The following is a 26,263-nucleotide window of genomic DNA, read 5'->3' on the forward strand; positions in this document are numbered from 1 at the left end:
TTCTGCCATCACAGGACTCAGAGGACTCTGAGATCCTCCAATGGCAAAGTGCTAAAACCCCTGTCTTTCAGGCTCAAATCCCATGGTGGTAAGCCTTTCATGGTTCTAAGATCAAAGGCGTGGAACTAACTTCCAGGACCTCTTTGGATCATTGAGAATGAAGCTAGTTTTAAGAAGAGTCTAAAGACATGGCTCTTTCTTGCGCCTGATACTCTGTGCCATTCTTTAATATAGTTGAGTCTGGCATTTTTTTCTTATTATAGTTTGCATGCTTTCCACTGTCAGTGCTCTTCTGTTGTAATATTTTGTATTGATTTATTGATGTATTGGGTGATTGAGCTAGCGCCAGGATGCTAATGTGTAAGTGATCATGTGCTCTTTAGGATTATATTAATTCATTCAGCTATTCTTTCATGCCTGCATTCATTCACTCCTCTTTGCAGGCCTATGGTTTGCACCCTCAGGGGTGTTGAGCAGATCAGAGTGGAATACCACTGTGGCCAAATTTGGTAATAACTGGGATGATCGTGAGTGATATGAATCCTGCTCAAATGAGCTCCTTTGCCACTATTTTTAGCCAGCAGGATGCAGGTGTTTTTTAAGTGGTGCCTGCATGGAAAGCCTATTATAAAAGTTGACCTGAATTTTGGAATTTGTAAGGACTGTCATATGTAGATTTGTATGTAGTGAATATTGAATCCACGTCATGTTACATTTGCAGAATGAACAGAATTAAATGTAAAAGTAAAGCGCAGCCAGTACAGGGTCAGTAGTAGAAGAGATCCCTTCTCTAGTATCTTCCATTAAATTTACCTCTCCCTTGGACCCTGTTCTTGTGTTCATAAATGACTGTGCACCAAACAAAATCTACTCAGTGCTGCTAAACCTGTGCAGACTTTCACTTGCTTCAGCCGAGGTCCCAAACATTGGCAAACATGCACTGGTTGAACCACTTAAAAAACCCTCAGCAGAACCCACCATCACCAATAACTGTTGTCCTATCTCATGTCCACCTTTTCCCTTTCAACTACTAGAAAAGATGGTCACTTTAAATATAACACTGTAGACCTCAGTTCAGTCAGGTTTCCTCACTGAACACAGTACAGAAACTGCTCGACTCCGTAGTTGATGACCTAAGATTTATCTTGGACAAGAGAGTATCAGCTGCCCTTTTACTCTTAGATCCATCTGCAACATTTGAAACTGTATTCCCTTCCTCTATTGATATCCATGGTGAATCAGCTTGCGATTTTCAAATCTGCACTCAGCTAGCTCTGCTCTTTGTAATCCTTGAGATTTCAGTCAGTTTCTCATGCACTCTTGTGTTCTGATAAAGCTCCAGTCTACTGCAAAGTACCACAAGGTTCATCCTTCAGTAACACTCTTTTCTACTGCTATGGCACTTCTCTTACACCCCGTTTCAGAAAAGCATATTTGGCAAAACACTTTGCATGGTACATCATGCTATTCACAATTCAATTACAATCTACCTGAGGCAAAAATGTAATCTTTATTGCTCTGTCCGTTCACTCCACTCATCTACCGTTCTGCTCTAGGTCCTCTGTGCTTAACAGACCTACTCTCCTGGCCATCCTTTTTGGCACCTAAGCTCTGGAACACTCTTCCACATCACATCAAACCTACCAACTGACACCTTCAACGTAGAAAGAGGCAGAAAGCCTTGCTTTAGCAATGTAACCTTGGATGCCTAATTGCTATGACCTCTCTCAGCTCCTGGTTGCCTTCTTCTTGGTAAAAGCTGTGCTATATAAATCTCTTTGCAAAAATTAATTAATTCATTCATTCATCCGAGTGCTCTTGAGAACGTGGAGCACTTTAGCAGGAGCAAAATGCAGTGTACCAATTTCTTGCCAAAGCTGTCATTGGTCTACTCAGGCAGCTGTCACTTGATGTCTAACAAAAGGTATTGTACCCAGAATCTCTTGCAAACCTTAACGTTTGTCTAAAGAAACACCATTTCCTCACATTTCTATGATGGGGAGTTCTGGGATCTTGGGGAGCCATACACCTATTTCCACTCAGCATTCCCCCAAGTCTCACAATAGAAATGTACCTCACTTGAGTGGGTAGGCCTAGTGCCCGTGACTGCAAATGGTCCAAAACGTAACATGGACACATTACATTTTTACACTCAAAACTGGCCTTTTTATGGAAAGCGGGTTCCTGTAGATTTAGGACGTATCTCAGCTGGCAACTAGGAAAACCAGGCTGACCTGGACTGTTTTTTAAAACAAATAGGGTATCCAGGAAGGGTAGACTTGTGTGGCTCTCACCAGATTGTTTCCCCAGAATCCCTTGCAAACATCTAGGTTTAAATAAAGAGAACAGATTTTCCTCACATTTCTGTTATATAATGTGCAGGAATCTGTGAGCAGCCACAAACCCACTTCCACCCTACTTTCTCATAAGTCTCTTGATAAAGATGGTACCTCACTTTTGTGGGTGGTCCTAGTTTCCCCAACAGGAAATGGCCAAAACACAACATGGATACATAAAAAATGTTCCACTCAAAACGGATACTTTTCTTCTAATGTCGGTGGCTGTGAATTTTCGGCTGTGGCTCAGGTGAAATCTAGGAAACCAAGAAACCGTCAGATATTTAAAAACAAGACAACTAGGAGAGTACAGAGTGATGTGCTTCATATGCATCCCAAACCATTTTTTTCCCACAATGACCTGCAAACCTCAAACGTTGCCTGAAATCACACATTTCCCTTACATTTCTGTGATGGAGACTTCCGGTAGCCACGGGATTACACAAAATTACTACTGCCCAGCATTACCCTATTTGTGTCAATGAAAACACTGCACCGCCATTGTGGCTTGGCCTAGTACCCTTGACAGGAGTGGATCAAACTTAGGTCAATGGGAGCCCTTGCTCAATTTCTGCTTCAGGCATTAGGCCCAGCCACACAAGCTCCTTCTCGGGAATGGCGCCTAGGATCTGGAATTCTCTCCCGACCGAAACCAGGCTTATCTCTTCCACCACACTCTTTAAAAAGGAAGTAAAAGCTATCCTCATGGCTAAATACACCTGAACTACTATCTTGATCACTGTTAGTACTCTGTACCGATCTATACTACATGTTTGACCCTTTTGATTATTTGTATTAACTGTTTATTACTCACAGGTCTGGCTCTGTAACCGCCTATTTGTACTACTTTGTACTCATGTTTGGGCTTAGTTGCCACCAACTTGTACTTATTGACCTATTGCTTTATCTGTTTAACCATGCTCCCTCATGTACTTCTCTTTGTAAAGCGCTCTGATATCTGCAAGGATCTTGTCCGCGCTATATAAAACTTTCAAATAAATAAATAAATAAACATGTGATATAAAGCATTGTTCCGATTTGAAATTGTTTGAAAAATATGTTATAGTGAATAAATTTGGGCCTATACAACCTCATCTGCTATGTCAAAAGTCTTTTAAAGTGAAGTGAGCAAATCTCTTACTGTTAAGTGCTGTTTTCCCTCTTAATAGCTTGAAAGCTAAATGGAAAGGGCATTGTTCCGATATTTGAGACATGTAATTTATGTAATGTAGGCTCCCAAGATCAATTCCAAGTACTGCGTCTATGTCCAGTTATCAGTGCTGTTAGAAAATGTTATTTATATCCGTCAACAGTGAATATTAAAATTTCTAAACACTAAGACCTGTTGCATTTTATTTCCCACCCTCCTTATCCATAGATTTGCCATGCGTTATTTAAGCTTTTAGGGTTTTTTACATGAGTTTTAAAATTTGGGTTGTTCTTTTAAGTATTTATTCAAAATGAAATTTTTATGGATGTATTTTTATATCATCATGGTGTTGCAGGCATTCTGCTCATACACAGAACTGTGCACAGAGACCCAGGACATCAGTGAATTGTGTTGGACCAAAAACTCACCTCAGTAGCTAAGGTACCAATGGTACCAATGATTAGACAACCCAGAACATGCAACTTAGGTTACTCTCAGGTATGGTGGGAATCAAGAAAACTCTTTCGTTATATTCTCACGCCAGTCCACAACATGGGTAAAGTAAGAGACACGATAAAGTTTAAAATATTTATTTTAACGGCGTGCTCTAAGATGCAGTATTTTTCGACCATAAGCAGCCATATGATTAGAAATAATACAATTAGCATTGTTACAATTCTATAAAACACAAAAGGAGAAATCATATTATAATAATGGTGGGAACAGGTTATATAGCACCTTGTATACCACCTAGCTGGGAACTATGTTTTATAAAATATAGAAGGTCTCTTAGGCTTGAATGGGGAACCCCATACCTCCAAGATCAGCAGAAGTGAATCACATCAGGATCTGCAATAGCCCTCTGTCTCTCTGGAAACTGGCTTTTTTTCAGAGTGTCTAAATCATACATGCAGTGTGATATTCAAGACGCCAGAATTTCAGCTAGCTGCAGCTGCGTGCATGTTATGTCTAGCGTATGAGCCGATCAGCCCGAACAACACCTAACATTGTTTTGATAACCTTGGAGGCTTCAGCACTCACTGTGCAGACTAAGGTTGAGCTGTAAGTCTAGGGACGTTGAAAACAGGCCATTCTCATGTGAAGCAATTCACGCGGCCTAACTTACAACAACAGTAACATATAGTGTCATGTGCAAAAGCAGTAAAATGGTAAAATGGCGTTTAAACTTCTAATAAGCCTATGCTAACATAACAATGTGTGCAAGTAAGGCGCGACCTTCACTACAATGGTATTTAGTATTCTATTGTTAATCTCAACAGAGGTCTAGATCAACAACATTACATTTGATTTGTTTTCTAGTCACATCTGTTTTAACCCCTTTAGTGCTGCCGTTGGCCGTTGGACGTTGCGAGCCCTACCTCCGTAGAGCTGCGCACGTCCAACGGCCGACGTGGCCCCACCCGTTTCTTAGAACGTTCAGCACTGGCGCTGAACGTTCGATGCAAGAAACAGGTTAAAGAAATGCTGTGCAATTTGACCCTATGAAAACGAAAGGAATGTCTGAGGGTCAAAAAATGCTACAATACTACTGCGTAAACATCAGACAAGGTGCTATGAGATGGACCAATATGTGAAAATACGTGAAATTATGTGTCAAACTGCACTTAAGTCTATAATTTTGGAAAAAGTGCCCATCAGCTCCCGCCCGGTACCGCCCTGTACATCATTTGGGCTCTCCTTACCCAGGAGAAAGTATAGTCTGTCTATAGGTGTAATATTGACAGTGAGACAACTTCAACAGGATATAAAGTTGTACTTATGGTTGAACCGGGAAATTATTTGTATGTGGGTAGCTGATTTACAGTGCCAAAAAGTAAATGTGTTGAAAAAGTGCAATCTAAAATTAGGTAGTAATTGAGTTGATTTGCAAAATGTATTAAGTTCCCTCAATACTCCTAATGTTAAAATGTGAAAAAACAAGCAGATTTAACATAATATCTGCAAGTCAGTAGGGTCAAAATGTTTCAGCAATTGTGACTCTAAATATGTCACTGCTTTCTTCAGGACCTTGATGTTAATGGCTACTGCACAAAAATATAGAAAAATATCACCTGTATATTTTTCAACGTTGCTCAGTCCTCTCCTCTGTAACTAGTATAAAAAGAAAAAACAAAAACAATGCACCGTGACAGACGAAAACACAGTAGAATTAGTGCACAGGCATAAACAAATTGTTTGACCATTCGAAGTTAATACTTCATTATTTCTGTAGAGATGGTCTGAAAATCACCTTTATCTCAAATCTAGACTTTTAGCCACCTTACCTAATCGGTAGGAGGAATAGCATCACCCCACCTGGCTGTTGCTCAGGTACAAGGAGCACCGCTCTAGTAAAAACACAAAACAAAGTACACCACTTAAACTCACAAAAGTAGCCACACCTCTTCCTCAATCTCAGTTCTATCTCCATGAGTTGGTTTTACTGTCAGGTATAATTATAAGGCTCACATTCATACTTTTTTGAAACTCACTTGGTCTACTCGAATATGTAATGAAGCGAGCTTGTGATTACCCCGACCGACATACGCTGTCGAGTCATGCCGGATGTCTCTCAGAGCTAGTCTCTCATATGTGCAAAAAGCCGTTCCATGTTGTTCTTCGCTATAGATCAATTGCATAATGTTTTAGTGCTTAACATAGTAATCAAGGATCGGTTGGATGTGCATTTGAATGCACGAGCCAGTCCTTCTTACGCAGTTGTTCAGGTGCCCAGCCGGAGCAACACTGTAATTTGACCCTACTTGCCTCCTATGGGAGCCTCTCCATTCTCACAAACCCATTCAGAGAACCTTCGCAATGTAAGCAATGTAACCTCTCTATAAAGCACATACAAACATACCTGTGATGATCCACTAAAAACAGGACAGAGGAAGCATCCTACACGTGGAATGGTCCTATGTGTCTATAGCCCCTAGACCTCCAACTGAACATTTGCCTATTTGTGCAGAGACACCTGGGGCCGTATTACACAAAGTGTGATGGGGGTGCAATGGGCATTTGTGCCCACTCTTTGCACCGCCAGGACACTTTAGCATTACAGGAGGGGCCTCTGATGCTTATGAAGCCCCTTCTATAATAACAATAAAAAATGGCACACTTAAAGCATTAGTGCTATCTGCAGGGGACGTTCCTCCATTTGTATGGGTGCGTGCTCCATGCAAATGAGGAAATCCGTTTGCCTCTGGGCCCGTGCCATATTACAGGTTCAGAGGCAAAGAAGATGCCAGGAGGCACACAAAAGTGCACCAACTAAAATGTTTGACAGTGAGCCCCCTGAGAGCAGCCCTCTGTAGGGGGGAAAGGGGGACCTATGGACCCCCCAGATATCCACTTGCAGGCAGTGCAGTAGCTGACTGCACCAGCCTGCAAGGGGATCTCTAGTCCCCTTAACCCCTTCCACACGGGGCTAATTCCCCCACGGTGTGGGGGGGACCACGCACTGCGCCGCGGTACTCATGTAAAGTCCTGCTCATCATGCTGCACATTGGAGATGTGCTCATGACGAGCTGAACTTGTCATGACTCCGGGTCAAACGGCGGCGCTGGTGCTATTAGATCTTAGCGCCGCCTTTGACACCGTGGCCCACCCGATCCTTCTGCAGCGCTTGGAGGAAGCCGGTGTCACCGGTCTGGCGCTCCAGTGGTTCCGATCTTTCCTTGCCAACCGTTCTTTCTGCGTGGCCGTTCCGCCCTACCAGTCCAAATTCCATCCTCTGGAACTGGGGGTCCCCCAGGGCTCCTCGCTGAGTCCCACATTATTTAACCTATATGTGAGACCGCTGGCTGAGGTTGTCAGGCATTGGGGCATGACTATGGTGTCCTATGCCGACGACACCCAGCTAGCGGTTACAATCAGCGGGGATGCAGAGGTGGATGCCCCCAGATTCCAGGAGGGACTTCGGGCGGTCGCCAGCTGGTTGACCTCCAACTGTCTCCAGCTGAACGCAGGTAAGACGGAGGTTATGATCTTTGGCAAGCAGACGGAACTCTGGGGCGACAGGTGGTGGCCATCGGACCTGGGCCCCACACCTATCCCGGTTGCCCAACTGAAAAATCTTGGGGTGTGGCTTGATCCATCTCTTTCTTTCGAATGCCACACTAAGCGTACGGCTGCCTGCTGTTTCGGCATCCTGCGGGGTCTTCGACCCGCATTAAAATTCTTCGATGCGAAAACCAGGCAACTCGTCATCCAGGCCACCGTGATGTCACGCCTTGATTATGCCAACACCCTGTTATTGGGCTTAAATCAGGCGGAACTCACTCGCCTGCAGCCTGTACAGAACGCAGCAGCTAGAGCGGTCGTGGGCTTGCCCAGATTTTGCTCTACCACTAACACCTTGCGCACGCTGCATTGGCTTCCGATCGCTCGCAGGATTCAGTTTAAGGCCCTTTGCGTTGCATACAAAATTATCAAGGGATCACCTGCCTTGATTCTTGCCAACCTCCTGTCCCGTTATATTCCTGGCCGTGCTCTCAGATCTTCTGATCTACAGCTTGCCGTGGTTCCCCGGTTTAAGCGTTGCCGGGCCGGCGGCCGCTCCTTTCAAGTGCGTGCCGCCGCGTTATGGAATTCCCTCCCCTTCGAGATTCGTGCACTCGGGGACTTGTTCTCCTTTCGGCGGGCTGTAAAAACTTTCTTGTTTCCTTAGCCCCTTGCTCTTTTTCCCTTACCTTGTTGTGTTGTGTTGCTACCTGACGGGCGCCAGGACGCTCCTTTGCTGGAGCATCTGTGCGCCTAATAAATCAACTTAACATAACATAACATAACATAACTCCGCCCACTCAAATATAAAGCCCGCAAAGGTGGTGAATTAGCTGCGCGTGGGAGGGCCGCGGCAGTTATGACGATCTCAGCTTGTCATGAGCACAGCTCCACTGTGCCTCATTTCGAGCTGAGCTCGTCATAAGCATGCAAGGGGTTAAAAGTGTAGGCGGATGCATCATCTACACTTTTCACAGGAATGCGCTGCCCTGGGGGCAGCGTATTCAATGAAATAGGGTGCACTTTCCCTGTTTGCGCCTGGTGCACCTGTTTTAAGGTGCGTTGGGTGCAAACAGGGAAAGTGTGCCATATACATAATAGGGCTCTTGTTAGTGGTGTAAATTTTCATTGAAGTTGAAGGTAATGGGAAATGACAAAATTGACTTTTCAGTAATTTTCTTATGGCTTGCACATGTTTGTACACAAAGGGGAGCAACAGGCTTGGTTGTTCACATTGATGCCTGCAGTGAAAGTGCAATGTGCCACTGGCATATTTATAAGGCCATGTAAAACAACTTTACGTGGCTTTTCATGGCTTTATAAATATGTACCCCTTTCATGCAGGAAACTGCGTGAAAGGGACGTTCCATGGGTGTTGCTGGGGGCGTTTCCAGCAACATCCATGGCTTTTTGGCACTGCCCCAGATTTCCGAGAAATCGTAAGTCTGAGGCTACACCAAAAACTTAAGCCTCGCCAGCAGATGTGTAAGGGAGGCACAACACTCTTTTTTAATGTTTCTATGTGTTCTACACTCTGCAGTACACATAGAAAAAGGAAAAAGTCTCTTGTGATTGTTTTTGGCCAGGAAGTTTTCCATTCCTGCACAACAATAATCATCCCTGCAATGCAGGCACCCTTAAACCATGGAGCAAAGGTGTGTGCATGTTTTCAGGGCAGCCCACTGTGCACCTGGGCAGCAGAAAAAGACAAGAATCTAATAGATACGGTGCATGCCTGCCCTTTTCTTTTGCCATATGGCAAAGCAGCAGAAAGTCAAAATCCACGTTGATCCCCAAAAACTCGTGATAGGCTCTATTTATCGCACTTGATAAATAGTATACCCTCCGGTATCGTTTTAAGGCGGTGCAATACTAATCATTGTGTCAACTACCCCCTCATATTCAAGGCTTATGAGTGCCACACCCCCTATTTAGCACTAGCACCCTTCTTGTTAACAGTTGGTTAATATCCATGGACCATGAAGTACTGGGGAAATAGAGTAAAATTATAGAAATGGAAGAGCAATTGCAAATTGTGAGAATGTAAGCTTGGGGTGACTATAAAGAAATATCAATTTTAATATCGTCATACAGATGAACACAAAATGTAAGAACAAAATATTGAAAAGAATATATATTTGCCTGAAGTAACATGCAATTCCGAATTCATCAATTGCATTTCAATTTAAATAATTTTGAACTCATGTGTTTTATTGGAAGTTTGGCACAACAAACACATAGGGCCTCATTTATGGAGATCTGACATAGGGCAAAAATGCACCATATTTAGCTAATACGGTGCATTACTCTCCTTTCCCTCAGTGCTGGTGCCGTTTTAGGAGCATAGCAACAATGCAGGCACCCTTGCGGCATGGTGCAAGGGTGCCCGTGTTGTTGGCAGGATTGTTTTTGTGCAGAAAGGTAATCCTGTGAGCCATTTCCCTCTTTATATGTGTGCTGCAGAATGTGCATACATGGAGGGAGGAATAAACAAGGAGAAATGAAGTAATTTCTCCTTGTTACGCCTCATTTCAGTAGATGTAAGTTTGTGGTGCTTCTCCAGGGTCCATGGTCTTGTAAATCTGATGAAGCGTCAAAATCCTTGGGTGATGAGTGCGAACACCCACCATACGTCCATGAACGCCCAGGTGCAGAATAAATGCAACACATTGATTTGCGCTGCCTTGCCTTACTCCATACCAATTAGGCTCTTCAAAGCCACTCAAAGTGGCTTTGCGTGACCTCATAGATATGATTTTGTAGGTTGCACCGTCGAAGCGTCACAAAAAGTGATGTTCCGGTGGCGTAAGGGGCTCATAAATAGTCCTTTTAATCCTTGTGTGGTAGATTAACAAGCAGATATCAAGAAATAAATTATTGTTGCATTCGAATTACATAGCTCAGCTAGAGTATCCACAAAGAAATTGAAAAACTTCCCAAGGATAACGTAGAAGAAGCATAGCTTTCGAGATACAAGAAAAGCTTGCATATGTAGTATAGTTCCTTTGGAAAAATACTGATATCTCACAGATGTTAAGCATGCAGAACATACTGAGATGACCTTAACATTAAAGGTGCAAATAAGACGCTGTTACAATATCGCTGATTATGAATGATGGAGGCTCAGAGGGTAAGTAGTGGGCCGACTTACAAGAAAAGGTTCTGCATGTATTTAGCCTACTAAATTAACTTTGAATCGATAAGTCTTTATTTAGAGTTGTGGTGATCATTTATTTTTGTTTACATTATTTAATATTAATTAAGAACACATGTGGTGTATGAGCCCCCACCGCAAAAAGAAAATATATGTTTAGATGCAAGAATGGAGTTTCGATTATAAGCAAGCCAGGAAAAATAAAAACGCGCCTGCTGAAACATTTACCATATACTTTCAAAAGGAATTTATCAAAATCTATAGGAGAAATTTGATACTACTACTAGGGGGACCACAATGACTTTTTCCCTATCTCATACGTTGGAAGTGGAGACATTGTCCTCCTCAAACCAGTAGAATCTGTAAGAGCTGAAGATCTTAGAAAGAAAATGCTTGAAACAGAAGTGGAAGAAAAGTGACAGTGTCCCCAGACTGTGTCATTAAGGCAAGGCCTATACTAAATTACCAATTGCCCACCTTCTGCTACCAGTTTGAATGTTTACATTCCTGTTTATTACACAATACAGAAAAAGGTTGCCTCTAGTCTGAGCTACATGAATTATATTTTATATACTGTCAATAAAATAGTTCAGATATATCAGAAATGAGCGGATGGTGTATTTCATATGGCCATTCCTTTCTATACCGTTTACTAGTAACTGTTCAAATGCACAATGAACTAAAGTTTACAATGACAAGAAATACAAGTTTTTGTCAGATAAGGAAATAGTGTGGAGTCTTCCTCTCAATTCAGAAAAACATGCATTGGTGAAAAAAGGAAACTCACTCTCTCCATACCCTATCACATTGCTAGGGCACTGTTTGTACAAAGATAACACTGAGGGTTTCTCTACAGTTTGAGATCATTATGCATCCTGTGTACAGTATGTTGCGATATACGCTGCAAATAGAGAAGACAGTACATCCACCATTTGTAGAACATGCCCATCATCCAGCACTCCCTAAATTCAATAGGGATGGAGCGGATCAGCCTGGACTAAAGCCCGCTCCTTTTTCCTAGCAGACCATGTCCCACTTTTCTACATTTTTATACAACTTGACGTGGAGGAAGTTACGAATAATGGCACATTATAGAGCATTTGCATGTTCATGTCTTATTGAACTCTCTTAATTTGCTGGTTTACTATTTCTGCTTCCAGGCTCTCCCAGTTCTCTGCAGGAATTTAAGGCAGGTTGAGATGGCCCCTTAAATTTAATTAATTTGGTGGGATTTGGGGCTTTCAATACTTTAAGGCTCTTTAAGAAGTAATTAAATTAGTTGGCAATATTTGTCCATTTCGTCTCTGTTGTAAAGTTGAGGATATCCACCCTGGTCGTCTGTTTCCTCTGTTTTAAATAGGCTTCCAAGAGTATTTTTTTTTTTACTTTTATCCTCTCCTTATGGTATCTTTGTTTAGTTTCTCCTGGATTCCCCATTATCAGGCCCATGTACACATAATACATATCTGTACATTTGCTATGTGCTTCATTAGACTCCATAGTTTTACAATTTACAGTAGTTGATTCTGCTTTAACCGGTACCACTCCCATTTTATGATTTTGATTTCTAGAACCTTCTTCTCCCATCTCATATTCCTGTGTAGTTCTGTGAGGAAGACAGACACATTATCTCCGTGAAGTGGCATTGTGGACTTCACCTAAAAGATGTTTCCTTCAAGTGAGTTTGGTAGACTTGGGCTTTCTATCATAGCCTTTCCATATTTTATATTGTTGACAGGCAGTGACAAACGTATAGATTAATATAGCACTTTTCCTACTTCAGTCTGACCCCTACTTGTCGTCTTTCCACCATTTTAGCAGCGGCTATTTACTTTGCCTTTGAATTCTTTTCATGCTTTTAACATTTTATTTTGTATAGGTTAGTTTCTTGCAACAAGGTCACGGCCTGTGTTTTGGCCCATTTAGTTTAATGTTCTTTACCCTTTTAACTATTTTTTCATATAGTAGGCCAACCGATTAAAAGTTATGAAAGTGACCTTCAGATCTTCCATAATGTATGTTTCCCGTATTTATCTCTTCTGAAAACGTGTTATTGATCTGTGGTCAGTATTGATAAGCATTGGATTGTACATTTTATCAAACCAGCATCTTTATTATCATTGGTGGTATACAGAAGAGCAATGTTTCTAAGATACAGAATTTCCTATCTCATACCAAGAGTGTTTAAGATGTGCTTTCTTGGTTCTATATGTATGCTCTCTTGTCCCACTTTTAGTTTACTTTCTTGGGTTTCAGTTTGAGAGCTCTTAATGCTCAAAGATTACCCGGCCAAATTATTTGCTCTTGTATTCCCTCCCTTTTGTGAATTGTGTCCAAGAGTTTAACACATCCCACTCCTGAGGTCCCATTCCCTACACAGGTATTATACCTAGATTTTATTTCATCACTGCTTCTGAGAAAGGGTAAGATGGGCCAAAGTAATTCTAGGATGCTACCCTCAGTTCCAATGTTGGACCAATGTCACATCGAGTGGTAGGGAGAAATTAGGTTAGTCCCACTTATGGCCTCATTTCATTCAATGGTTTGCTCTAAAATTTGGTTTCCTCAATGCTTGTCTTTTAGTTTTGATCTGATTATGTCTCTTGTTTTGCTATTATCTTTATATATTTCATTGTCGCGCCATCTTCTGCATATCGATGAACCCGTTTTCTGTGCTTTTGCTTTTGTGTTTTAGATAGTGTGTGTTCAATGCAGCTTTTATAGGATAACATTGTGTTCTTTTTGTACATGTTAGGCTCAGATTGACAACTACATTCAGTGTCATTGTCGACTTCATAAAAGAATGTGGAAAACGTTTCCCAATCACAAAATTCTTTTACTTTCTTTTCTGTTTTTTAATGTATATTTATGGCACCACAAGCCATAACAAATAGTCCTTATTGGTAATGCTGCTTACATCGTCAAACTCCTGTCTTTCTGGTATTGGCATATGCAGGATTGTCTGCTGAGACGACTAATTTTTGATCATGTAGGAGATTGATCCCTTAATTTTGCCTTCCAGTATTTATTTATTTTTGAAGCTTATAAAGCGCACGGCTACCCCCAACGGGGGTCTCCCGGCACTGCAGACAACAGGCTATAAGGGGGATGACAGCAGCTAGAGATTGGAAAACAGCCAGGTTTTCAGTTTACTCCGGAACAGTGGTTCCGATTAAGTAAGCCTACGTCTAGTGGGAGGCTGTTCCAGAGTTTTGCAGTCCCTACAGCAAAAGCTCTGCCCCCCATTCGGGACCGGCAAAAACGCGGGGTAACAAGAAGGCGAAGATTGTTGGATCTAAGAGCTCTGGTCGAGTGAACAGGTTTAAGCCTATTTCTAAGGTAGACAGGGCCAAGGCCATTAAGGGACCTGAAAGCAAAAACCAATGCTTTGTATTAAATACGACGGGTCACTGGCAGCCAGTGCAGCTTCCTCAGGTATGGAGTGATCGAATGGCGGTAAGGGATGTTACCAAGCTGCCTGGCAGCCACGTTCTGCACAATCTGCGACCGATTGATCAGGTAAGCTGGAGCTCCAACATACAAACTATTGGAATAGTCAAGATGAGAAGTGATTAAGGCGTGTATAACGGTCCCCCGAGAATGAAGGGGTAGGTAAGGAAAAATTTTCCTGATCATACGGAGTTTGCCAAAGCAGGCTGCAGTAACTTTGGTAATATGGGTTTTACAAGATAAAGCGTTGTCAAATTGGAAACTCAAATTGCGAGCTGCTTGAACAGGTAACGGTGGGGGATTTAGCTCCGAGGGCCACCACAGTGTGGAGAAGAGTGAAGAATTCTGATTGAAGAACAAGACTTCCGTCTTGTCCGTATTGGGTTTGAGATTATTGGAAGTCATCCAAGAGGAGATGTTAGTGAGGCAGTGCCGAATATTGGTCAAGCTGCCGTCAGAGTGATCTGCCTTGTTTGTTCCGGGTGTAGGAGACATGCTATTTTTCGCTTTAAGTTATATTTTGCCATTTAGTTATTGCTCTCACTTTATGTGCTTATTTCCCCTCCCATTGAGAGATTAATTTAATGCACTATGCATCTGGTATCCATCTAAGTATTAGTCTGTGGGGCAAATTAACTGACCTTTTGCACTGGGTGTGTGCCACAATCTACTTTTCAACATAAAACTTGTTTTGCACTGGAAAGTTGTTTTAAAGTAACAAAAAGCAGCATTGTTTCACATTATTTTCCATTAGGGACTGTCTGAGTGGTTTATTGGCTTTCCCATGAAACCACCCATGGGTTTTGATGCACTGCCCTACCTACCAACAATAGAAGACCTGATTTGATTTTGTGGCAAAAAGTTAAATTTCTTTGACATTAGCATTAACTTGGAGAAATGCTAATAATGTCCACACTTTTTACAACTTTGCATGCGTTCTGCACTTTGGAACATATATCTAAAGTAGGAAAAGTTTTGAAGGTTGTCTTAGCATAGTATTTCTTACTGGAATGGTATCCTTCCAGTACAAATCTTATGCTAAATATAATTCAGATACTGTTGCACTATGATGCAAATGTGTGTGCATGGCGCTAGGCAGCAAGATTGTGCACTACTGCTAAATAGAGAGCAGTACAGGGCCATATCTTACAAATTATGATGCTTTCCAACTCTCTCCCTCTCTGGCAAGCAGAACAGTATCTTTGATAGCATGAAATCTTTGTAAATCGGCGCCTGTGTGTCATAATTTTTGTCAACACAAAACAGCATAGTGGTTGTGATGACTTGGTATTTTAAATAAGTGTTGAGAAATGGTATATGTGCATTCATAGATTGCATTTTTCGCAGAATACAATGTAATGTTATTTTGCACTCTTGGTTGTAGTTTGTTTAGCTGTGATCTCGCATTGATCATTTATAGCTCTTCTGTGACAACTGTCTCTGAACGTAGGGACGTTGCTGTCTCTCTATTTGTCTGCTTGCCTCCATGTCTAAGACTATGACTTTTAAACATGCCAGAAATCACACCCTGGTGTGGTTCCATTTTCTTAATCTCCCACTGTGCTACCCAGCTTTGTGTTAATAGGAAGGATGATTTAATTATTCTACAATATTCAGAGCTTAATATGTTAATGAAAATATCTGTGACAATGTTCAGAGTCCTTTCTAGCATCCAACAGTGTGCAGATTGCTGTGTTTGCCACGTGTTTCTTTTATCTGTCTGTTACTTCAGTGTTAGAGTCGTGGAGGTATTGGTTATTCATGGTATTACATCAGGTCACACCTCATAGGCACATACCAGGAGCATCACAAGAGTAACATTTCTGGTTTAGAAGTGCTTTATATAAGAAGCACGGGTTCCCTTTAAGAAGATTCCATGTGTATGAGACTTTGTTAAACAAAAAATATATATTTTACTATTTTTATATGAAATTCTCCATCTGACCAATTAATTTAAAGGGTCAGCATGTCCTCCTCATTCCTAAGTTCCTCGTGCACCACGCTTTCACCAGTCAGATGTGCATTTGTATTTTTTCTTCACCTTTGCCGTTTTCGGTCTCTTCAGTTCTGTGCCTTGTCCTGAGCAGAATCGAGTGTGAAGTAGCATGATGGGCTCTCATGTCTCGGTGTGTTCAGAGATTGACCCAGCGTATTGGTTTTGTTTTCTTACTGACCTCTACTTTTGCTCCAGGGGGTGTAGACTTGTATCTCTTTTCTCTTACTAGGCAGGTTCAGCTATGATTGCAGTCAATGATAGTGGACATAGGAACAAGTTGGGGAACACATTGTATGAGATTCAAAGGATGAAGGGAAAACTGATGGATTGGAGGAAGGCCACGTTTCGGCGCCAATGTCTGCATTGAAGATTGATACTGTTATTGTAGGTGTGGAGTTGTGAAGCTGTAGGAAGGAAGAACTGTTAGAGAAATACATACTTTTAGCATTGTAGAGTTTTAGAGCTGTAGTGTTATTGTTCACGGGCATTTGTATGGTTGCAGATATATAGTTGTAGGGGCAGATTTACGATTTACAATTACTGGCGCATCCCTGCAAATTAGCCGGGATGCACCAGTAATTGTGCGCCGCAGCTCCGCCACCCATGATGCGCCGCATTTACAATGCGGCGCACCATGGGGCCAAAACGGCACAGATGCGTCACGCATCTGTCCCGTAAAAGCGGCGCATTGCTGGAGTTGCGTCGCAAGCGCAACGCAGCTCCAGCAATGCTCTAGGGGGCCTATTCTTTCAATGCTGCCTCAAGCCTTACGCCTGCTTCAAGCAGGCACAGGGTTTTGACGCAGCATTGGCCTAAAAGTGACTGAGTGAAATCTTGTAGATTTCACTCAGCCACTTTTAGGATGCGTTCCGGCGCAGGAACGCCCCACCTGCGCAGGAACGCCTCCTTTTGGCGCAGGGCTTTACAACGTGACGCATCTCCCAGATGCAATTCGGTCAGATGCGTTTCGGCCAACACAGTGGCCTCGATCACATGAATGCGTAGCAAATAGGTGAAAATTATATAAGAAAAAAACAAACCATGTGACATTGCCTATATAGACAAATTACTATATACATTTCAGCCTAAGCTTGTGCATGAACATTTTTAAGCGCTGTTGTTATAACTTGTAATTTGAAAATACTGTAAAATATAAATATATACAAGATTTAAATGAAAACACATCATTTCATACTAAATATTCATTCACATTAAAAAAATAACACTACATTTATTGTGTTTGTTATATCGAGACCTCCCGTAACCACGCACATGTATTCTCAAATGCTGAAATGCAATTATAGCGTACGTTGAAGGTAAAAACCTAGGCAGTAAAACGAAAGTTAAAGTCCATCATTGATTAAGTATATCTAGATTGTTCAGATGTACCATTGATAGTGCAAATAAAGGCAAATTATCTACTGTGCAAATACTAGGCAGTGCTTAGATGGAAAAAATTAAGGGCATGTTTTCTAAAATGCTGTCTGTATGCAATGTAAAATCCAAATAGTGCAAGTACGCTAGAATTAAAGTGCAATAGTGCAAAGGTGAGAGTTTAAAAATGCATAAAAAATACACTTGAAAAAGCAATGCAGATAATAATAGCTGAATAAATTCATCATGTGCTATATTTCATTTAAACAGTTATTCTTTTTAAATAAGACCCATGTAAGGCTGTCTGCAGTAAACACTAATGATGTTGAAAATGTTAAAAATAGAATAGAAATACATAGCCTCTCATCTGATTTGGGTATATACAGAGATACATTGTGGTACATAACAAGTCATTAGAGTAATGTTACATGTATTAATGCTTAGAAGACATAAAGCAGCAATTTTCAGACAATGCGATATTATAAATACTTAAAACCTCAAATCAGAAAAACTTATAGACTAGTAAATGCTATCTAGATGTATAGGACACCTACTGGAATATACCTATAGGTAATAATGTAAATCCTCACAGATGTTCAATCCCCGAGGGGGACTTAGTATCTAACTCAACTATATATTTGGTTTCCAACTGTCTGAGCATTTTCTCGCGATTGCCTCTGCCTTTGTTGATTGGGACACTTTCTATAACGTAATATCGGAATAAGTTAAGGTTTTTATTGTGCTCTACTTTTATGTGACATGCAACAGGATACGTGGTATCAGCATGGACCGTTGCACATAAATGCTGCAATATTCGTGCAAATACCTGCAGCTTAGTGCTACCAACGTAGCGTAAACCACAGATACACTGCAGAACATATACAGTAAAATCTGTACAACAAGTAAAGTGTCCTTTAAGATTGATCAAGGTGTCAGAGAAAGTGGTGCAATACGAGGTGGTGTTGATCCCGAATTTGCATGTGCGGCAAGTGTTGCATTTAAAGAAACCTTTTTTAGGGGAAAGCCAATTACTTTTGTTGTCAGACTCCGGACTAGTTTTGATCAAATCGCTGCGCATTGAAAAGGCTTTGCGAAAAGTGAAATTGGGTTTGTTAGGCAAAATTTGTTTTAGTGTTGCATCTGTGAGCATGATGGGCCATTGTGTGTTGATGATCTTTTTAATAAAATTGGCCTGTTTGCTATAAGTAGATATAAACCTACAGAAAACCTGTCCCGTGGTGCTAGACAACATGGCCTCGTCTACAACCTCATGTGGAGAGATGGGGGAGATAGACAACCTATGTGCGGGTTTCGGTCGTGACTGTTTGTCCTGGTTGTTAGCTTTCCTGATGGCTATATCCAATTTTGTGGAATTATAGCCTCTCTCCATAAATCTTGCTTCAGCGGCCGGTTGTGCCTTAGTTAATGCCTCACTAGTACTGCAAGATCTATTTATGCACAAAAGCTCCTTCCCATTTACATTGATATTTTTTATTTTAAACTAGCTGTACCCAGCCACTCGTTGCTGTGGCTCAGTTTGGTTAAATGGCAGAGAAAGAAAAGAGTAAGCACACCTTTCTAATGTGTTTAATTTCACAATGCTTGTGGGTATACAATATGTTCTTGTGACTATTGTCTGTATGCGTCCCTTGTAGTTGTTGCGCAGCAACCAAATCGATAGGATCTGTTCGGCCTTTCGATTAAAAACATGTGCGTATTGGACACGCGCCTATTCAAATTCAACGTTGTGTATATATAAACACACGCTAATGTTGCAAAGAGAACAAACTCCTACCCCTCCCTCCACTCACTTCCCGGTCTGCCATCCTGACCCCAACTGTCCATCCTAATATATGTAGACTATTGTCTCTATGCGTCCCTTGTAGTTGTTGCGCAGCAACGAAATCGATAGGGTCGGTTCGGCCTTTCGATTAAAAACACACGCGTATTGGACACATGCTTATTCAAATCCAACGTTGTGTATATATAAACACGGGCTAATGTTGCAAAGTGAACCAACTCCCCCCTCCCTCCACCCACTTCGCAGTCTGCCATCCTGACATTAACTGTCCATCCTAATATATGTAGACTATTATCTCTATGCGTCCCTTGTAGTTTTTGCGCAGCAACCAAATCGATATGGTCTGTTCGGCCCTCAGATTAAAAACACGCGCGTATTGGACACATGCGTATTCTAATCCCACGTTGTGTATATATAAACATGCGCGTAATCGAATCCAACGTTGTGTCAAAATTTCAAATCAATTGGTGAAGAACTTTCGGAGATTTAAGATTTTGAAGTAACGAACATTGACATTTTTATGTGTCTGTTCGGGCTTTCGATTAAAAATGCGCCTATTCGCCACACGCGTATTGGAATCCAACATTGTGTATATAAAAACACGCCCCTATTCGAATCCAACGTTGTGTGAAAATTTCAAAGCAATCGGTGAAGAACTTTCGGAGATTTGCGATTTTGAACAAACAAACATTTACATTTTTATTTATATAGAGATGGGGTCAGGCCCTGGGGGATGGGGTCCCCAGGGCCCCAAAAATGTCAAAAGAAGGGGGGTCGCACAGCCCCCTTCCAAAAAAACGAAAAAACTAAATACACGCGAGCGTGCCTAGGCCCACCCCCTCCTAGCAACACTCTGCTAACGCGCCCTGTGGCGTGTTTTAAGTTGGAGAATAAATTCCCCTTCAATATGGGGGGTGCCTGGGGGCCAACTAGCCCACCAGGTACCTCCAGTAAGTGCCACAGTGTCTTTGTGAAATTTAGATATGTTTTATGTATGTATATGTCGAGGTCGATGGAAGAATAAGTGGGTATATAAGTGTCTAAATGGATGATTTTGTTTGTGTGAAACTGATTGTATAACTGACTGATTCAGTGTATCTTAGTGAATACATGGGTTAGTGAGTAATCTTTAAATGTGTAAATATCTGTATCCATCTCTCACTACGTATAAGGGGCAGCATGGTTTGGTGAGTGTCCCTGGGGTCCAACTAACCCACCAGGTACCTCCAGTAAGCGCCACAGAGCTGCGTTGCAGTGAGGTGTAAAAAGGGTAGTGGCCTGGACCATCTCTCTGCAACGCAGCACTGTGGCACTTACTGGAGGTACCTGGTGGGCTAATTGGCCCCCAGTATTGAAAGGGGTCCCCTCCTCCAGTATTGAAGGCGGCCCCCTCCTCAGGCCAATTATGGCTCCGGTGACCCCATCCCCCGGGGCCGGCCTGCCTTTTTTTTTAATGTGGAGGGGTGCTGCATGGCCCCCCTCCCTGGCTCTTCTGGCCCCAGGGACCCCATACCCCGGGGACGGCCCTATCTGTTGGGGACCGTGGAGAGGTCCCCAATCCGCCCTTGTTCCCGCCTGAAATGCAGCTCCCCTTGTGGAAAAGCAATTCTGCATTGCTTCATTGAAGCAAGAGCAGGTTTTCCTGTTCTTGCTTCAATGAAGCAAAGCAGAGTTTGCAATGACAGGGCGGGAGCCGCGCAGCTCCCGCCCTGTCATTGCAAACAGCAGTGTCCCGGGGTGGGCACTCTGAGACACTGCAGGAGCCGGCCCTGGGGAGTGGTGGTCCCCAGGGCTATAAAGGGCTCCAGTAGGGGGACCGCGCGGCCCCCTCCCTATCTGATTAAAGCCCTGGTGAGGTGGTGGTCCCCGCGGCCGGGGGTCCACTACAGACCCCCAAATTTAAATATTAGTGCCTCAGGAAGGTGGCAGTCCCCGGGTCAAAAGTCCCCCACACATTATAAAAAAGCAAAGCCCCAGGGGGTGGTGGTCCCCGGGGCTGTGGAGAGCCATGAGCCCCCTGCAAATATTTATTGAAAGCCCCGGGGGTGGTGGTCCCCGGGGCTGTGGGGGCCTGCCCAGGACTTGGCCCACCCGGGGGCTAAATAATAATGAAGCGCTTTATTTTTATTTTTTCGCAGCAGGATCGTTGATCTGCCACGCATTATGCCGCTTTTTAAAAAAAAAAATGCTTCTTTGAGCCATGGGGTCCTTGTGGGACCCCCTGAGCAGGCCTAGGAGGTCAGGGTGTTTCTACCCTGCCCCCTTTTCTTATTTTGCAGGTTTCTTTTACTGCTTTCTTGTGGCTTGGTTCTACCGAGGCACAAGGTGGCTGCCAACACTTCCTGGTTTGAAGTGCTAACAGCCAATTAGAATGCAGCTCATGGTCAGGAGGGTTCGCGAACCCACCGCGCACATAGATATCAAAACTTTTATTTTCAAATTTTCTCAGCAACTACTGAACGGATATACACCATTTAACAAAAAGGAGTTCTTTCTGAAATAAGGGCTACCTTTCTGCCAAATTTGGTGTAAATCCGTTCAGCAGTTCGGGCTGTAGCCATGTCTAAAGTTTCCTATGGAAACTTACATGGAGAAAACATGTTTTGGGACCCCCCTTTTTTCTCGGCTCCCACTTGCCGAATCACCCCAAAACTTTCAAGACAGGAGCTGACCGGAGCGCCCCACTAGTTTAGAAAATTTTGCAAAGATTCGTCAACCACGCCAAAGTTATTGGGAAAATAAAAAAAATTTTTTGAATAGAAACAAAGTCCTAACTCTAACTACCTACTGGCGACTGTCCGTAGGTAATATATATATATATATATATATATATATATATATATATATATATATATATATATATGTGTGTGTGTGTGTGTATGTATATATCTATGCCCTTTCCCTGTCACACAGTGCAGCGCACCGAGGAGACATTCTCGAAGATAGGCCCATAGTATTAAGAAGATATTTAGCCATCCAAAAATGTTCAAACATTGTATTTTATGGCTTAATCGTTAAACCAGTAAGACGTAACCAGGAATGGTTATCATCCTGTAAATGCATCATCCAACGTCAATTTTAATGCTTTTTTAAACATTCACGCACTTGAGTGGCCTGATTTTTTAGCAAGAACTTGAAAATGTAATGTATGAATCATTTCACTTCTGAGCTCAGCTGAGGATCAGGGAGCAGACATTTTGCAAGTAAACACTTCTCGTTTCTGTTGGCAGCTTTGCAATGAAAGCAGACTTCAAATGTGAGATATCTTCAAGGGATACCAGAGGTCGAAATCACATTATGACTATGGCTTTCACTGAGACTTATTCAAAGGTTTGCACGATTTTTCCAAAGGATAAACTGTGAAAATAGACACATGGGCTTCAAACAGCTAGATCTATTGGCTCCTTAAACATTGAGCCGGGATGCTGTCTGCTAATATATCTGTTTTTAGCCTCGCCCGTGTAAAGGAATCTATGAATTGCATTTGTTAAAGCCACTTTAGTGTCGATCAAGGTCACATGACCTACAGTTAGTCCAGCACTGGCATTGGAAATTCTTTATTTTTGGCACAGAGAAGTGTTAAATCAAATCACACTTTGAAAAATAAAGAGAAAACATTTCCTGCAACTGAAAGAGTCATATGGAATTTAAATTGAGCTGTTGTAGCGATCAGAAGAGAGTAGTAATTAGTCAGTGTGAGCATTAAATCAGTCCTGTTGGAAGGGATGAAATGTTAACTTCTTGATTCCCTTCTGTTGACCAGTGGGAATGAAGATGTTGCTACTCTTGAAGGCCAAACTCTGCAGTTAATAAAGGGAAACGTCCTTTACAATGCAGGGTTAACCGCTCATTGCATTTACCACACAACTTTTACTATGCATGCATTTTTTGGTACTTTGGTGGATGACAATTAAAACTGATGGAAACCATCTACTAAAAATTAGGTGCATTGGAGGGAGACTTTGTGCCAGAACTTAGGGGTGCAGGAAACAGGAAATGCCCCTTCAATCAACTTCCCCCAGGTGCCAAATCCACTGAAGTGTGGTAAGTAAGCCTGAAATGAGTTAGGAAACTTGCTGTACTGCATTGCATGAAATGGATAGAGCTGAAATACTTCATATTTATAAAGAAATGGAGCATCTCTCCTCTCTACTTATGTTGGCACACTATGTGAGGCCTAGCGCCAATGCAGGCACCCTTGCACCATAGTGCAATGCACTCTTGCTCCATAATTGACAATTAGCTTGTCTGCTGCACTTTCTGAGCTCAAAGTCAGAAGCCCACAGCCCCTCCTGAGTAATCCTGGGACTGCTAGGCCTCACTACTCGGAGAATAAAAAGGGGTATTTGGCCCCCAGTTGGGGGTCCACAGAATGAGGGCCCCAGGCACCAGCGGCGAAAGACCCTCCATTTATTACATCTGGGTCCCAGTAACACACGTCTGCTGTGAAACCTCCAACCCAGATTCCCTATAAGTGTTTGATTTAGACTGACCAACTATTGTGATATTTGTGTTTTTTCCAGGTTCTAAAGATCAGGTCACGCCGGCAAATTTTAAACAGAATATACATTTCTTAGCTGAAGACTTGGGATTGGAAATTGCACCCAGTGGTGTACGATTGCACAAAGCACTGAAGATACCAAAAGGCTATCTTGAAGTTCCAGCACCTATCCTCGAATATCCAGTGTTTTGGTCTCATTGTCTCTACATGGCCTCAAGACATATTTATAACTAGATAAAAAATGATTGATTTTCAAGTACTCATGTAGCTCAATGGGAATGACTGACTCAATTATGTTTCCTTAAATGGGGAAGAAGAGATTTCTCTATACCTGACAGGAATGCTTGGAGGTCCCCATGGTGAGTTTTAAGCTGTGCGATTGGGCGGGGCGAGATGTACGCCCCATCATCGAAAGTGTTACTTTACTTAGTGCCTGCTGCACATGGCACTTACTAACCAGTCTGCACGCACTCATGGAGAAATAGGACAGACCAAACGAAGAAAAATAGAAAATATCAGGTGTGCATCCTGTCCCTTCAACTGATAGACCTATTCTTCCCAGATTGCTTCGTCAGATTTCCACATTCCACCATAACTCCACGATGTAAGTATCAGTTTCAGTGAAAACACTGGGATTACAGGACAAGAGTACTTGGAGAATGCATATGGCTTGTTATATGTTGGAATAAGTATAATTTTGCATGACATGTAATGATAGGCCATATAAATAACATCATTGTTAGAACTCTCAGTTTAAGAGTGGTTCTTTCCTAAACTGTTGAGTCAGCTCCTCTATTTTGCTAAACTTTTTTTTTTTTGGCAGTTGGACTCTGTGTACCGTAGCACTGGTAATCAGTGCTACAATGCTTGTGGTCACTTCCCTTAAGTATGGTTATATTGGCATGTGACCAATTGGCATATTTACTTTACTTGCAAGCCCTTTGTAGAGTAGTATACCATATACCCAGGGCCTGTAAATTAAATTCTACAAGTAGGCCTTCAGCACTTATTGTGCCACCACTTAAGTAGCACTTCAAAACATTTTCCAGGTTTGCCACTTCAGTCTGAAGGCAGTTTCAAACTGCCATTTTGACTTGGCCTAAAAACCTCTTTCCCAAATTGTGAACACCCCTATTATTACAAATAAACCACTCCTAGGATAGGCCCAATGTAGCCCATATGGCGGGATGCTGTGTAATTAAAAGACTGTCCATGTAATTTTAAGTTTAACATGTCCTGGCAGTGAAAACAATCTCACATTCATTGTTCACTACTATGAGGCCTTCTCCTTCCAATGAATAACTTTGGGAATTCCTTATTACATTTAACAAGCTTTAAATTCCGATTGGAAGTAGGTTGCTATGTCATATATGCTGTCTATGGAATTGTAATGATAAACCCAATTTATTGGTGAAATTTGGATTTTGATTCCAATTGAAAAATAAATCCACTTTTAGAAAGTTGACATTTTCAGACCTTAGCCCTTTTGTACCTATAGCCTGGCCTGGATCACATGTCTGGTTGTAGCTGACTGACTTTGTGAATTCCTCCCAGACAGTCACAAAATAGAGGGTTCAGGTGTGCCTGAATGGGCCATCTTCTGGCAGAAATGGGTGAGGGGAGATAAGCACAGTCCCACTTGAAACTGAAACGTTTTTTTTGCCTTCACAGGAAGGGTCTAACAACCTCACATTGTCACTGCAGGCAGCTTGGAGTCACTGCAGGGGAAGCATGACATTTGATTCACTTGATGCATTTCAAAGCCACTGTCTAGAAGCTAATACCACTTTCCAGAATAAGGGCAGCAGGGTATAAAAAAGGGACATCAGACACAACTCTTCAGTACACTACTGGTCCTTTGGAAACTTTGCCCGGAAGAAGGACTGATGTCCTGCTGGAAGGACTTCCATTCTGCTGGATTGCTGCACTGAAGGACTACTGCCATGCTGGTATGTTGCCCTGTTGTCCTGCTGCTCTGCCATTTTTTGCAAGGGGGAAATAACTGGATCTTCAACTGCCTCAGGACCACAAGAGTGACTCACATGGGCTAGTTTGTTGGCCATCTGTTCAGAGCCAAGGAGCAACACAAGGCTTCTTCCATCTTGAAGGTGTACCTGGACCTAGCCTGAGTGAGTCTTGGGTGCCCCTCCAGTCCTGGACCATTGAAAGTAGTGCCAAAGGTGCCCAGATAGCCACAATTCAAAAGTGAGATATGTTTGGCTAAACACTGCTTTGAGAATCAGGAGGAGGCTGGGACCAACCTGCTCCCCTGTTTGCCTGAGGTGCATATTTAATCGTTTTTGACTTGGCAGCTTCTCCCACCATGTTCTTCTCTGCAGCAGCAAATCCTTTTCGGCAGTCTTTCACCAAAGGAGTATATGGCCTCCTGGAACTGTCTTCAGCTACAGCCCTAGGTTAGGGGTGTAACCTCTGCTCCTCCTACGGAGTTTACAGAGTTTTGCCAGTCCACGCTTTGCTTCGATCACGGAGTTTGGCAAA

Source organism: Lissotriton helveticus, chromosome 4_1, assembly GCF_964261635.1.
Source record: "Lissotriton helveticus chromosome 4_1, aLisHel1.1, whole genome shotgun sequence".
NCBI classification, from domain to species: Eukaryota; Metazoa; Chordata; class Amphibia; order Caudata; family Salamandridae; genus Lissotriton; species Lissotriton helveticus.